The 13138-nt window shown below is 29.6% G+C and overlaps 1 long non-coding RNA gene across 1 annotated transcript in view; it reads left to right on the plus strand.

The window, feature by feature from the left end:
- LOC133665069 (uncharacterized) overlaps positions 1-13138 on the plus strand; it is a 62496-nt gene that overhangs the window by 11191 nt on the left and 38167 nt on the right. Inside the window, exon 2 of the long non-coding RNA XR_009828685.1 lies at positions 4382-4470. This is a non-coding gene — a long non-coding RNA (uncharacterized LOC133665069). The remainder of the gene's footprint in view (positions 1-4381; positions 4471-13138) is intronic.

Genomic DNA, 13138 nt, shown 5'->3' on the forward strand with positions numbered 1-13138 from the left:
AGAGGTTAAATAAAACTATATATATGAAAATAAAAAACATCAAAATGGTGTGCTTGAATATTTCAGTGGGAACAGTTTGCACGCCCCTGCTCGACACATCCAGTAGTCTATCCAGTAAATAAACCATCTGGCCAGCAGAGGGAACTAGCAAACTACAGTACTCCAGTCCTTTCAACTGTAAGAGGAAGCATAAAAAAGAAGTTCCCCCTCCTGGTAGACTTTGGTCAGAAAACACACAATTCAAAAACAAAATAAATAGAGAGTTCATGTTCATAATGGATGAGGGTTATTTGGCATTGTTGTTTACATTCTGTACAAAACTGTCTTTTCCTCCTTTTTCCTGTTCTGGCGACTGAGATCAGTCAGCCGTGACCCCCTACACACACACACACACACACACACACACTTGTGCAGCCGGTTCTTCCGCATGGAAGTGAGGTGGGGGCTGGGTTGCAACACGCTGCTTGCAGACGTTGTCCTGCGGGGTCAGATGGAAGCATATGGCTTCGCTTTACGAGACCCCGCCCCCTTCTCGCCCTTGGTCTTACTTCAGCAGGTAGCCAGGAAACTTCTACTTGCTTAGTGAGGACACACACCTTCCTGACGCCTAAAGACTCCTTAAACTAACATACTTCTCTCTGTCCTTTTCTCTACCTTCTTTCCAAAATGGCCTACCACAGCCAAGCTCCTCCCACATCAGGGGCCATAAGCCCGGGGGTCCTTGTTTTGTTCTTCCTATAGAGGCCCGGTTAGCCATTGTCTCCCTGGTGACCCCTGGGTCAACTGAACTCACCTCGCCTGACCACCACCTATTCAGCTGTGAAGACCCACATTGGGGGAAAAGGAACACACACACACACACACACACACACACACACACACACACACACACACACACACACACACACACAATGCTTCATGTTTTAATTCACTTCCATCCTGCCTTGTTTCTTTTGCGGGTGTGAAGACACTGCAGTCTGCTTGTGTGTGTGTGTGTGTGTGTGTGTGTGTGTGTGTGTGTGTGTGTGTGTGTGTGTGTGTGTGTGTGTGTGTGTGTGTGTGTGTGTGTGTGTGTGTGTGTGTGTGTGTGTGTGTGTGTGTGTGTGTGTGTGTGTGTGTGTGTGTGTGTGTGCAGCAGCCACGCATGCATGAAGGCGTGAATGTGACATTGTCACGTGTGCAAAGTTGTACACCACTTCTAGTAGTGCAGGGACACTCAACTCACTGGTTTTGGAGGCCACACTTCCAGTAGAGATGGGATTTATGGCTCTTGGAAGGGAACGGGATCTTGAGGAGCCGATCCTTTCAAAGAGCTCAGTTTTATAGGTTTTTAAAAAAAAAATTATTATAGGTTTTTGTTGTTGTTATTAAAGTAATTTTTAGGTATTGTAGTTATTTTTTGGTATTAGTTATTTTTTGTTATTATAGGTGTTTTTTATTATTATAGTTATTTTTTGTTATTACAGGTATTTTTGTTATTATAATTTTTTTATTTTTATAGTTTTTTGTTATTATAGTTGTTTTTGAGTATTGGAGTTTTTTGTTATAGTTTTTGTTATTATAGTTATTTTTTGTTACTATAATGTTTTGTTATTATAGTTATTTTTTTTATTGTATGTTTTTGTAACTATTATTTTTTGTTATTGTAGTTTTATGTCATTATTATAGTGTTTTGTTATTATAGTTATTTTTTGCTACTATGTTTTGTTATTATAGTTATTTTTGTTATACGCTTTTTGTTACTATTGTTTTTTGTTATTATAGTTATTTTTTTACTATCATAGTTTTTTGTTTTTATAGTTATATTTTATTATAGTTTTTTGTTATTATAGTTATTTTTGTTACAATACTTATTCTTGTTAATATAATTTGTTGTTAATGTAGGTGTTTTGTTACTTTTTTGTTATTATAGTTAATTTTGTTATTAAAGTTATTGTTTGTTATAATTATTTTGTGTTATTATAGTTATTTTTTGATATTCTAGATATTACTTTTTCGTTATTATCGTAATTTTTTGTCATTATAGTTATTTTTGTTATTGTAGGGTGTTTTGTTATAGTTATTTTTTGTTATTATAGTTATGTTTTGTTATAGTTTTTTTATTATGATTTTCTTTTTTTCATAATTATTTTTGATTAATACATTGTTTTTGTTATTATAGATTTTTGTTATAATAGTTATTTCTTTGTTATTTTTTATTTTAGGGTTTTTTTTATAGTTAGTTTTGGTATTATAGTTATTTTATTAGGGTTTTTTTTTTTTTTAACTGTTGTTTTCCAATTTTTTATAAGAAAACAATCATAAGATGTAGATCAGAATAGTTTGATTCACACAAATATTACTCTATTGGTAGGAATTATTTTTGAAAGATTGACTCAGGTGGCTTCCTCAACATCTCTTTCCAATGTTTGCGCATTTCCAGTATGACTGACCTAATAATATGGTCAGAGTGCAGAAGTGTTACTACAGTGACGTAGAATCTACGGAAATTGCTGAAGATGTTTGAAGCCGAATATTCAAAATGGTAAGCTGAATTTGTGGCATTTTGTAATATTTAAACAATATTTTCACATACTTTGCAGATTGTAAATACAGTTGGATATGGTTTAATGGATACAATGAAACACAATTAAGCATTTAAGTAAAGTCTACTTGTGTTTCCACTCTACTGCTACTTTAGTGGATATAAAAATGTTTAAAAAAAAAGCTACAATAAAAATGAGAACTTAATAAAAATGTGAGTACAAAATTGTACTGGCATACCTGGTGTGCGTATGCTTTAGATAAAAATAAATTGATAAATAGAATTTAAAAATAATAATTTAAATATATACATATATATTAAATGTAAAATATGTATACAGTTTCTGCAAATGTTACTAAGTTTTATTTCATTCTGACTCTATTTTCTAGTCTACATTTGCACTTGCAGAAAAAACGTCTCACATGGGAATCGGTTCTCATCCTTCACTTAAAAGAGTCGTTCTAAAAACTCGGTTCGATTGCGAAAGTCACATCCTAATTTCCCGAAAGCAGAAGACGAGGGAGACTTGTTACTTCACTACGAGTCTTATTTTGTATTGTTTTTTTTAAAAAAAAAAAACAGTGTCCTCTGCAGTCGACATGATTTTGGTCTTTTTATTTTGTCTGTTTTTAAGAACAAGTTAATTTTTTTAAGTCAGGTTGAATAGGCCTATTGATGAAAGAGAGAGGACCTAAATACTGTTGGTTTTGAAAATGAAAAATATCAGAATGGGCCCCACATGCCTGAATTTTTCAGTGCGCGGTCCACAGTGTAAAAAGTTTGATCATCCCTGCTCTAAAGTAACAGTTTACTCGAGTACAATTCGTGTCTGTGATTGCTTCAGTTTTCATTTGCCGGAAGTGAGTCTTGCTTGTCGCGGTTGCTGTCGAATTTTTTTAAAATTGAGTTTTTCAGCATTTTTATACACTGACTTTTTTAACACTATATTTTTTTACACTTACCTGGATTTTTTTTAACAAAATAAAAAATTTTACACTGAATTTTCTAACACTGAATTTTTATAGACTGAATTTTTTTGCGCTGAATTTTTTTACACTGAATTTATAAACATTTAATTTTTTAACAATACATTTTTACACTGAATTTTCTAACACTGAATTTTTCTTACACTGAATTTTTATACACTGAATTGTTTTTTCACTACATTTTTTTACACTGAATTAATATACACTGAATTTTTTTGCACAGAATTTTTATACACCACATTTTCTAACACAGAATTTGTTCCCCCTTTTTTTCACAATATTTTTTTTACACTGAAGTATTTTACACTACATTTTTATACACGGATTTTTTTTTTTACACTGAATTGTTTTAAACTTAATTCTTTACACTGATTTTTTTACACTGAAATTTTATTCACTAAAGTTTTATACATTGATTTTTTAACACTGATTTTTTTTGTACTGAATTCTTATACATCTAATTTTTTTTAACAATACATTTTTACACTGAATTTTCTAACACTGAATTATTTTGCACAGAATTTTTTTTTTTGCTGAATTTCTATACATGATATTTTCTAACAGAATTTCTATACACTGATACTTTTAACAATATACTTTTACACTGAATTTTTATACACTGAATTTTTTTGCACTAAATTTTCATACAATGTATTTTTTTTTGCACTGAATTTTTATACACTAAATTTTAAAACTCTTATTTTTTATTTTATTTTTCAATTAAATTATCAGCATAATCAGTTCCCAAAATTCAAATGCAAAACGTAATAAAGACACTAATGAACCTCCATATATTTGCGAGCTGTATATTGTTGATATTGTTCATTTCCGGTGGATGAAGTTCAGCTAATTGTTCCTTGTGTGTTGCCAGATGACGCGGAGCTGCCACCGTGACTCGGTGCTCTCAGGAGCCGGCAGAGAAGCGTCTCTGGCGGCCGAGACGCTCACGGAGGCTGACAGGTAGAAAATGTGCGGCATGATGTGGCTGAGGGAGCATGAAACATGAAAGATGAAACATGAAACATGCATGGCTGCCATGCGTGTTGCCAGAGGAGAGAACAAATGATATATATGTTTTTGTTCTATTCACACACCAATTATAGTCGGTTTTATCATATCGCACACTTTAGACACTTTAGGTGGAGTTTATAACACATATTTTCCATTAAAGAAACTAACAGCTCCCCCAGCTGGCCGTAAAGAGCGGACATAAATGTCATGTTAGTGTTATTTATATATGGGAATTATTGATATACAATTATCGTACAAATACGATCATTATCGTACGTCTGGCAACGCGGGTAGATGCACAGTTCGGGGTTGTAGCGCCACCTGTTGCTGTGGCGTGCATTTGCAGGCAAATGGCCTTTCACGTATTTAATAATATTATTGATCGTGTATATAATTGAAGTAATTAGAATACAATAAGTACGTTTTACTTTGTAGGAAACACTAAATGATTAAATCCAACCTAAAATGTTCTTATTGTGTATATTTATGGAAGTGTTAATCAATCTTTAATTTATACATAAATGTGTTATTTATTTTAATGTAAGAGTATACATATTTATTTAATTATGTTATTTTACAATGTATCATAATCGTTGTAATATTTAAATATTTATTTAGAGATGTAATTACTTTCCAATGTAATGATTTATTATTTCCTGTTTCATAAATTATTAAATGATTTCCTTATTTCACAGTCTAATAGTTTTTGTCACAGTTTAATTCTGTCCTGTTTAATAAATTATTACATTTTTGCACAATTGAATCATTTATTTCAACGTTTCATTGTTTCCTGTTTAATAAATTATCTGATGATGTAGTTTCTTCACAATTTGATAATATCATTTTACAATTAAATTTTTTCCTGTTTGACCAATTATTTAATGATTTCATTATTTCACAATTCAATCATTTATTTCACAATGTCATTTATTCATATGACATAAATCATGTTATGTTTTCCTTATTTCACAATCTAATATTTTTTTTCTGGTCTGTTTCATAAATCATTTAAATTTGCACAATTTGATCATTTATTTCAACATAAATTTATTTCCTGTTTAATAAATTATTTGATGATGTATGTTGTCACAATTTCATAATATATTTTACCCCAAAAAAATTTGCCTGTTTGATTATTTCTTAATTTGATGAATTTTCCGTTCCATAATTCATTTCACAATGTAATTATTTTGTGTTTTATAAATTAATTAATCCCGAATGCAGCTGAGATAGGCTCCAGCAACCCGGAAAGGGACAAGCGGTATAAAATGGATGGATGGATGGTTATGTTATTTCACAATGTATTGTGTGTTTAAAAAATCATTTAATGATTTAATTATTTCCTGTTTAATAAATTATCTTATTTCACAAATTAATAATCTGTTTCACAATTGCATTTATTCCCGTTTGATGAAATATTTAATTAACCTGCAATATAATAATTTATTTCACAATTTATTTTTTTCGTGTTTCATAAATTATTCGATGATTTGGTATTTCACAATTAATTTTTTTCGCGTTTCATAAATTGTTCGATGATATTTCACAATTTAATAATTATTTTACAACTTACTTATTTCTCGTTTCATATATCATTTAATGATTTAATTATTTCACATTGTAATTATTTCGTGTTTCATAAATTAATGGTTATGTTATTTCACAATGTATTAGATTTTTTTTTCACAATTGACGTGTTTTAAAAATAATTTAATGATTTATTTCACAACTATTTCCTGTTTAATAAATTATCTTATTTCCCAAATTAATAATCTGTTTCGCAATTAAATTTGTTCCTGTTTAATGGAATATTTAATTATTTAATTCATCCACAATATAATAATTTATTTCACAATTTATTTTTTTCGCGTTTCATAAATTATTTGATGATTTGGTTATTTCCCAATTGAATAATTATTTCACAATTCACTTATTTCTTGTTCCATGAATCCTTTAATTATTTCACAATTTAGTAATTTTTTTCAGTTTAATTATTTACCGTTTAATAAGTTATTTAACGATTTAATTATTTCACAATTTAATTTGTCAATGGGTGGGGCTAACAGGAATCTAGTCCAATGATTTCTTTGATGTCCTTGTGGAACTAATTGATTAATCAACCAATAAGTAACTAATTAAAGACACATTTAAGTGAATATTTAAAGATTTACTTATTTCATTCTGTCCATTTCACCCTCCATAAATATCGTCTGCTTTTCAGGGTAGACGCACATTTTCCCCGCAGCGTCATCATTAAAGTGTGAAAGAGAAATAATATCATGCTGCCAAAGCGATGAATAGAAAACAATCCAAATTATTTATTCTTGGGTTTGTTTGTTTTTTTGCACAGGACAACCGAGAAAAACAGATTTGAGAGAATAAAAGTTTTTAGACACATTACAACCTTGCATACACAGGAAGTGGGAGCTCAGAACAAGAGAAAAACATGTGATAGAAATGTAGAAATTCTATCTAAAAACGTGTCAAAAGACATTTCACCTAAGACATTTTCTTCACTTCTAGAAAAAGCGTGAAAGTACTCGAAGTCGTTCGTTTTCAGAGGTCATCAGATGTGTCCCAAGTTGGAATACAAATATACATTTATTGAAATAACAGTTTGAAGAGCTTCAGCTATCGATTATTTCAGTAATTGAGTAATCAGTCGATTATTTGGTTCGATAAATCGAACAAAACACACTTCATAACCTCAATGCATATTTCATAGGAAAATTGTTTTGGAAAAAAAAAGATGTTTAGGGTTGCCATACTAATAACATTTATAAAAATAAAAAAATATCAAAGAGATCACAGCACCCACGCGCCACCGCTCTCATGTGCGCTCTTTTGATGATACAAACTACGTTTGCCTTTTTAAAGTTCCGGTCTGGATTTCATCCACTTGTATTAGTTACTCTCTTTAAAGCCAGGGGTGTCAAACTCATTTTCATTGAGGGCCACATCACAGTAATGGACGCTTTTTAAAAATGTATTCACATTATGCATGCGGGTAATAACCTGTGATTAATCATGATTAATCGAAATGCATATGCATTTGATTATTAGATTTTTTTATGCATACCTTGCTTTAAAATCATAAATAAAGGTGACAAGCAGATATTTAACTATTTGTTTTAGTCTCACAAAAATAGTTTTGCAATACAGAATATAATAATATAATTGGCATGATCAGATAATATTAAAAGTTTCAAATATTTTTTTTTCCTGTCAAAATTGAAAGAACGAATGCATTTAGTAAAAAATAATTAAAAAATAAAGTATTTTATTGAAACCCATTTTTTCCAGGCTTTCCCACATAGAATGACATGGCGGGCCAGAACTGGCCCCCTGTGCCTTCAGCGATTAATCGAAGCAACAGGACATGAATCAGGGCATTTTTCTAATCGATTAATCATTGCAGTCCTAGTTTAGACTAAAACCACACTATGTTAAATAAATATCTTTAAAACATTTTAAGTATTATCAAAATCATTTAAGAAAAGGGCTGCAACCATTAATCGATTTAATCAATAATTGATTATATTGTGATAATCAATGCAAAAAAATTCCATCCATTGTAGCGAAAATATTGTCTGACTACAATACAATTGAAAGGTTTATGAAAGGCATAACTTTCTTGAGCTATTTCAACTATAAGTGCATTTCATCGAATCATTCGATTAATCACACAAAATAATCGATAAGATTACGCAATTATCAAAATAATCGATCGCTGCAGCCATACTTCAGACTTCACACCTTGCTTGTCTATTTTAAATAAATATATTTAAAACATGTTTTAAATCAAATCAGAATCATTTAAGGACAAAGAATAGGGCTGCAACCATTAATCCATCAAATCGATTATTGATAATCGATCGTAAAAATGCCATCCATTGTATCGCAAATATTGTCTGACTGGAAGAACATTGAGAAGTTTATGAAATAAGACATAATGAACCTTTTTGGGCTAGTTGTTTACTTAAACTTTAAAGTGTGTTATCCTATTAGTCGATTAATCGGACAAAATAATCGATTATTGAAGTAATCAATTGCTGTAGCCATAATTTAGACTACACACGCTGCTTGTCTATGTTAAATAAATATATTTAAAACAATTTTTAAGTCAAATCAGAATCATTTAAGGACCAAAGAATAGAGCTGCAACAATGAATCTATCAAATTGATTATTGATCATCGATGGTAAAAATGCCATCCATTGTATTCCAAATATTGTCTGAATAGAAACAATTTAGAATTCATGAAATAAGACACAATGAACCTTTTTGGGCGAGTTGTTTACTTAAACTTTGAAGTGTGTTTTGTCGAATTATTCGATTAATCGGACAATGTAATCACATGATTACTCGATTATTAAAATAATCAATCGCTGCAGCCATAGTTACGCACTGTTTGGCTATGTTACGCACTGTTTGGCTATGTTAAATAAATAGATTTAAATCCTTTTTTAGATCAAATCTGAATCATTAAAGGACCGAAGAATGGGGCTGCAAACAATCGATTCATGATAATCGATGGTAAAAAAAATGCCCTATGTTGTACCGAAAATATCGTCTCACTAGAAGAAAATTGAAAGGAATATGAAAGAAGACGTACTGAACATTTTGAGCTAGTTATTTACTTAAACTTTATTATCCGATTAATCGGACAAAATAATCAATAGAATTCTTAATTTTTAAAGTAATCAATTGTTGCAGCCATTGTTCAGACTACACACGCTGCTTGTCATGTTAAATAAATATGTTTAAAAAATGTTTAAGGCAAGATCAGAATCATTTAAGGACCAAAGAATAGGGCTGCAACCTTTAATCGATTGAACTGATGGATTAAAAATAATTCACGGTAAAAATGCCATCCATTGTTCTGAAAATATCATCTGTTTTATTAAATTAAGACGTATGTGAAAGAATACATAATAAACCTTTTTAAGCTGGTTGTTTACTTTAACTATAAAGTGTTGTATTTGATTAATCGGACAAAATTATTGATTATTAATTAATTATTTAAGTAATCAATTGCTGTAGCCATAATTCAGACTACACACACTGCTTGTCTATGTTAAATCAATCTTTAAAACATCAGAATCATTTAACGACCAAAGAATAGGGCTGCGACTGTTAATCGATTGAACCAAACGATTAATAATAATCGATGGTAAAAATGCCATCTATTGTACTAGAAATATTGTCCGAATAGAAGAAAATTAAGACGTATATGAAATAAGACACAATGAACCTTTTTAGCTAGTTGTTTACTTAAACTTTAAAGTGTGTTTTATCCGATTATTCGATTAATCTGACAAAATCATTTAATAATTAAGTATAGTAATCGATTATTTAAGTAATCAATTGCTGTAGCCATAATTCAGACTACACACACTACTTGTCTATGTTAAATAAATCTTTAAAACATTCATTAAGTCATATCAGAATCATTTAAGGACCAAAGAATACAGCTGCCACCATTAATCGATTGAACTGATAGATTAATAATAATCGACGGTGTGCCGTCCATTGTTCAGAAAATATTATCTGACTAGAAGAACATTGAGAAGTATATGAAAGAATACATAAGTAACCTTTTTAAGCTGGTTGTTTACTTCAACTATAAAGTGTTGTATCTGATTATTCGATTAATCGGACAAAATAATTGATTGATTAATCGATGGTAAAATTGGAAAATTAAGATGTATATGAAATAAGACATAATGAACCTTTTTGAGCTAGTCGTTTACTTAAACCTTAAAGTGTGTTTTATCCGATTAATCGGACAGAATAATTGATTAATTAATCGATTTTTGAAGTACTCAATTGCTGTAGCCATAATTTTAAGACGTATATGAAATAAGACATAATGAACCTTTTTGGGCTAGTTGTTTACTTAAACTTTAAAGTGTGTTTTATCTGATTATTCGATTAATCTGACAAAATAATTGATTAATTAATCGATTATTAAAGTAAACAATTGCTGTAGCCATAATTCAGACTACACACACTGCTTGTCTATCTTAAATAAACCTTTAAACCATTTTTAAAGTCAAATCAGAAGCATTTTACAACCAAAGAATAGGGCTGCAACCATTAATCGATTGAACCAATCGATTAATAATATTCAATGGTAAAAATGCCATCTGTTGTACCAACAATATTGTCTAAATAAAATAAAATTAAGACGTATATGAAATAAGACATAATGAACCTTTTTGAGCAAGTAGTTTACTTAAACTTTAAAGTGTGTTTTATCCAAATATTCGATTAATCGGATAAAATAATTGATTAATTAATCGATTGATAAAGTAATCAATTGCTGTAGCCATAATTTTAAGACGTATATGAAATAAGACATAATGAACCTTTTTGGACTAGTTGTTTACTTAAACTTTAAAGTGTGTTTTATCCGATTATTCGATTAATCGGACAAAATAATTGATTCATTAATCGATTATTAAAGTAATCAAATGCTGTAGCCATAATTCAGACTACACACACTGCTTGTCTATGTTAAATGAACCTTTAAACCATTTTTAAAGTCAAATCAGAAGCATTTTACAACCAAATTAACCAATCGATTAATAGTATTCAATGGTAAAAATGCCATCTATTGTACCAACAATATTGTCTGAATCAAATAAAATTACGACGTATATGAAATAAGACATAATTAACCTTTTTGAGCTAGTTGTTTACTCAAACTTTAAAGTGTGTTTTATACGAATATTCGATTAATCGGACAAAATAATCGATGACTTTATCGATTAATAAAGTAAACCATTGCTGTAGCCATAATTCAGACTACACACTTTTTGAGCTGGTTGTCTACTTCAATTATAAAGTGTGTTGTATCCAAATATTAGATTAATCGGACAAAATCATTTATTAATTAATCGATTTTTGAAGTAATCAATTGCTGTAGCCATATTTTAAAGACGTATATGAAATAAGACATAATGAACCTTTTTGGGCTAGTTGTTTACTGAAACTTTAAAGTGTGTTTTATCTGATTATTCGATTAATCGGACAAAATAACTGATTATTTAATCGATTATTAAAGTAAACAATTGCTGTAGCCATAATTCAGACTACACACACTGCTTGTCTATGTTAAATAAACCTGTAAACCATTTTTAAAGTCAAATCAGAAGCATTTTACAACCAAATGAACCAATCGATTAATAGTATTCAATGGTAAAAATGCCATCTATTGTACCAACAATATTGTCTGAATCAAATAAAATTAAGACGTATATGAAATAAGACATAATGAACCTTTTTGAGCTAGTTGTTTACTCAAACTTTAAAGTGTGTTGTATCAGAATATTCGATTAATCGGACAAAATAATCGATGAATTTATCGATTAATAAAGTAAACCATTGCTGTAGCCATAATTCAGACTACACACTTTTTGAGCTGGTTGTCTACTTCAATTATAAAGTGTGTTGTATCCAAATATTCGATTAATCGGACAAAATAATTTATTAATTAATCGATTTTTGAAGTAATCAATTGCTGTAGCCATAATTTTAAGACGTATATGAAATAAGACATAATGAACCTTTTTGGGCTAATTGTTTACTGAAACTTTAAAGTGTGTTTTATCTGATTATTCGATTAATCGGACAAAATAACTGATTAATTAATCGATTATTAAAGTAAACAATTGCTGTAGCCATAATTCAGACTACACACACTGCTTGTCTATGTTAAATAAACCTGTAAACCATTTTTAAAGTCAAATCAGAAGCATTTTACAACCAAATGAACCAATCGATTAATAGTATTCAATGGTAAAAATGCCATCTATTGTACCAACAATATTGTCTGAATCAAATAAAATTAAGACGTATATGAAATAAGACATAATGAACCTTTTTGAGCTAGTTGTTTACTCAAACTTTAAAGTGTGTTGTATCAGAATATTCGATTAATCGGACAAAATAATCGATGAATTTATCGATTAATAAAGTAAACCATTGCTGTAGCCATAATTCAGACTACACACTTTTTGAGCTGGTTGTCTACTTCAATTATAAAGTGTGTTGTATCCAAATATTTGATTAATCGGACAAAATAATTGATTAATTAATCGATTTTTGAAGTAATCAATTTCTGTAGCCATAATTTTAAGACATATATGAAATAAGACATAATGAACCTTTTTGGGCTAGTTGTTAACTCAAAATTTAAAATGTGTTTTATCCGATTATTCAATTAATCAGACAAAATAATTGATTAATTAATCGATTATTAAAATAATTAATTGCTGTAGCCATAATTCAGATTACACACACAGCTTGTCTATGTTAAATAAACCTTTAAAACATTTTTAAAGTCACATCAGAATAATTTTACGACCAAAGAATAGGGCTGCAACTATTAATCGATTGAACCAAACGATTAATAATAATCTATGGTAACAATGCCATCTATTGTACCAGAAAAATTGTCTGAATAGAAGAAAATTAAGACAAATATGAAATAAGACATATTTAACCTTTTTCAGCTAGTTGTTTCTTTAAACTTTAAAGTGTGTTTTATCCGATTATTCGATTAATCGGACAAAATAATTGATTTATTAATCGATTATTAAAGTAATTCATTG

This window comes from Entelurus aequoreus, linkage group LG02 (assembly GCF_033978785.1).
Source record: "Entelurus aequoreus isolate RoL-2023_Sb linkage group LG02, RoL_Eaeq_v1.1, whole genome shotgun sequence".
Taxonomy (NCBI): domain Eukaryota; kingdom Metazoa; phylum Chordata; class Actinopteri; order Syngnathiformes; family Syngnathidae; genus Entelurus; species Entelurus aequoreus.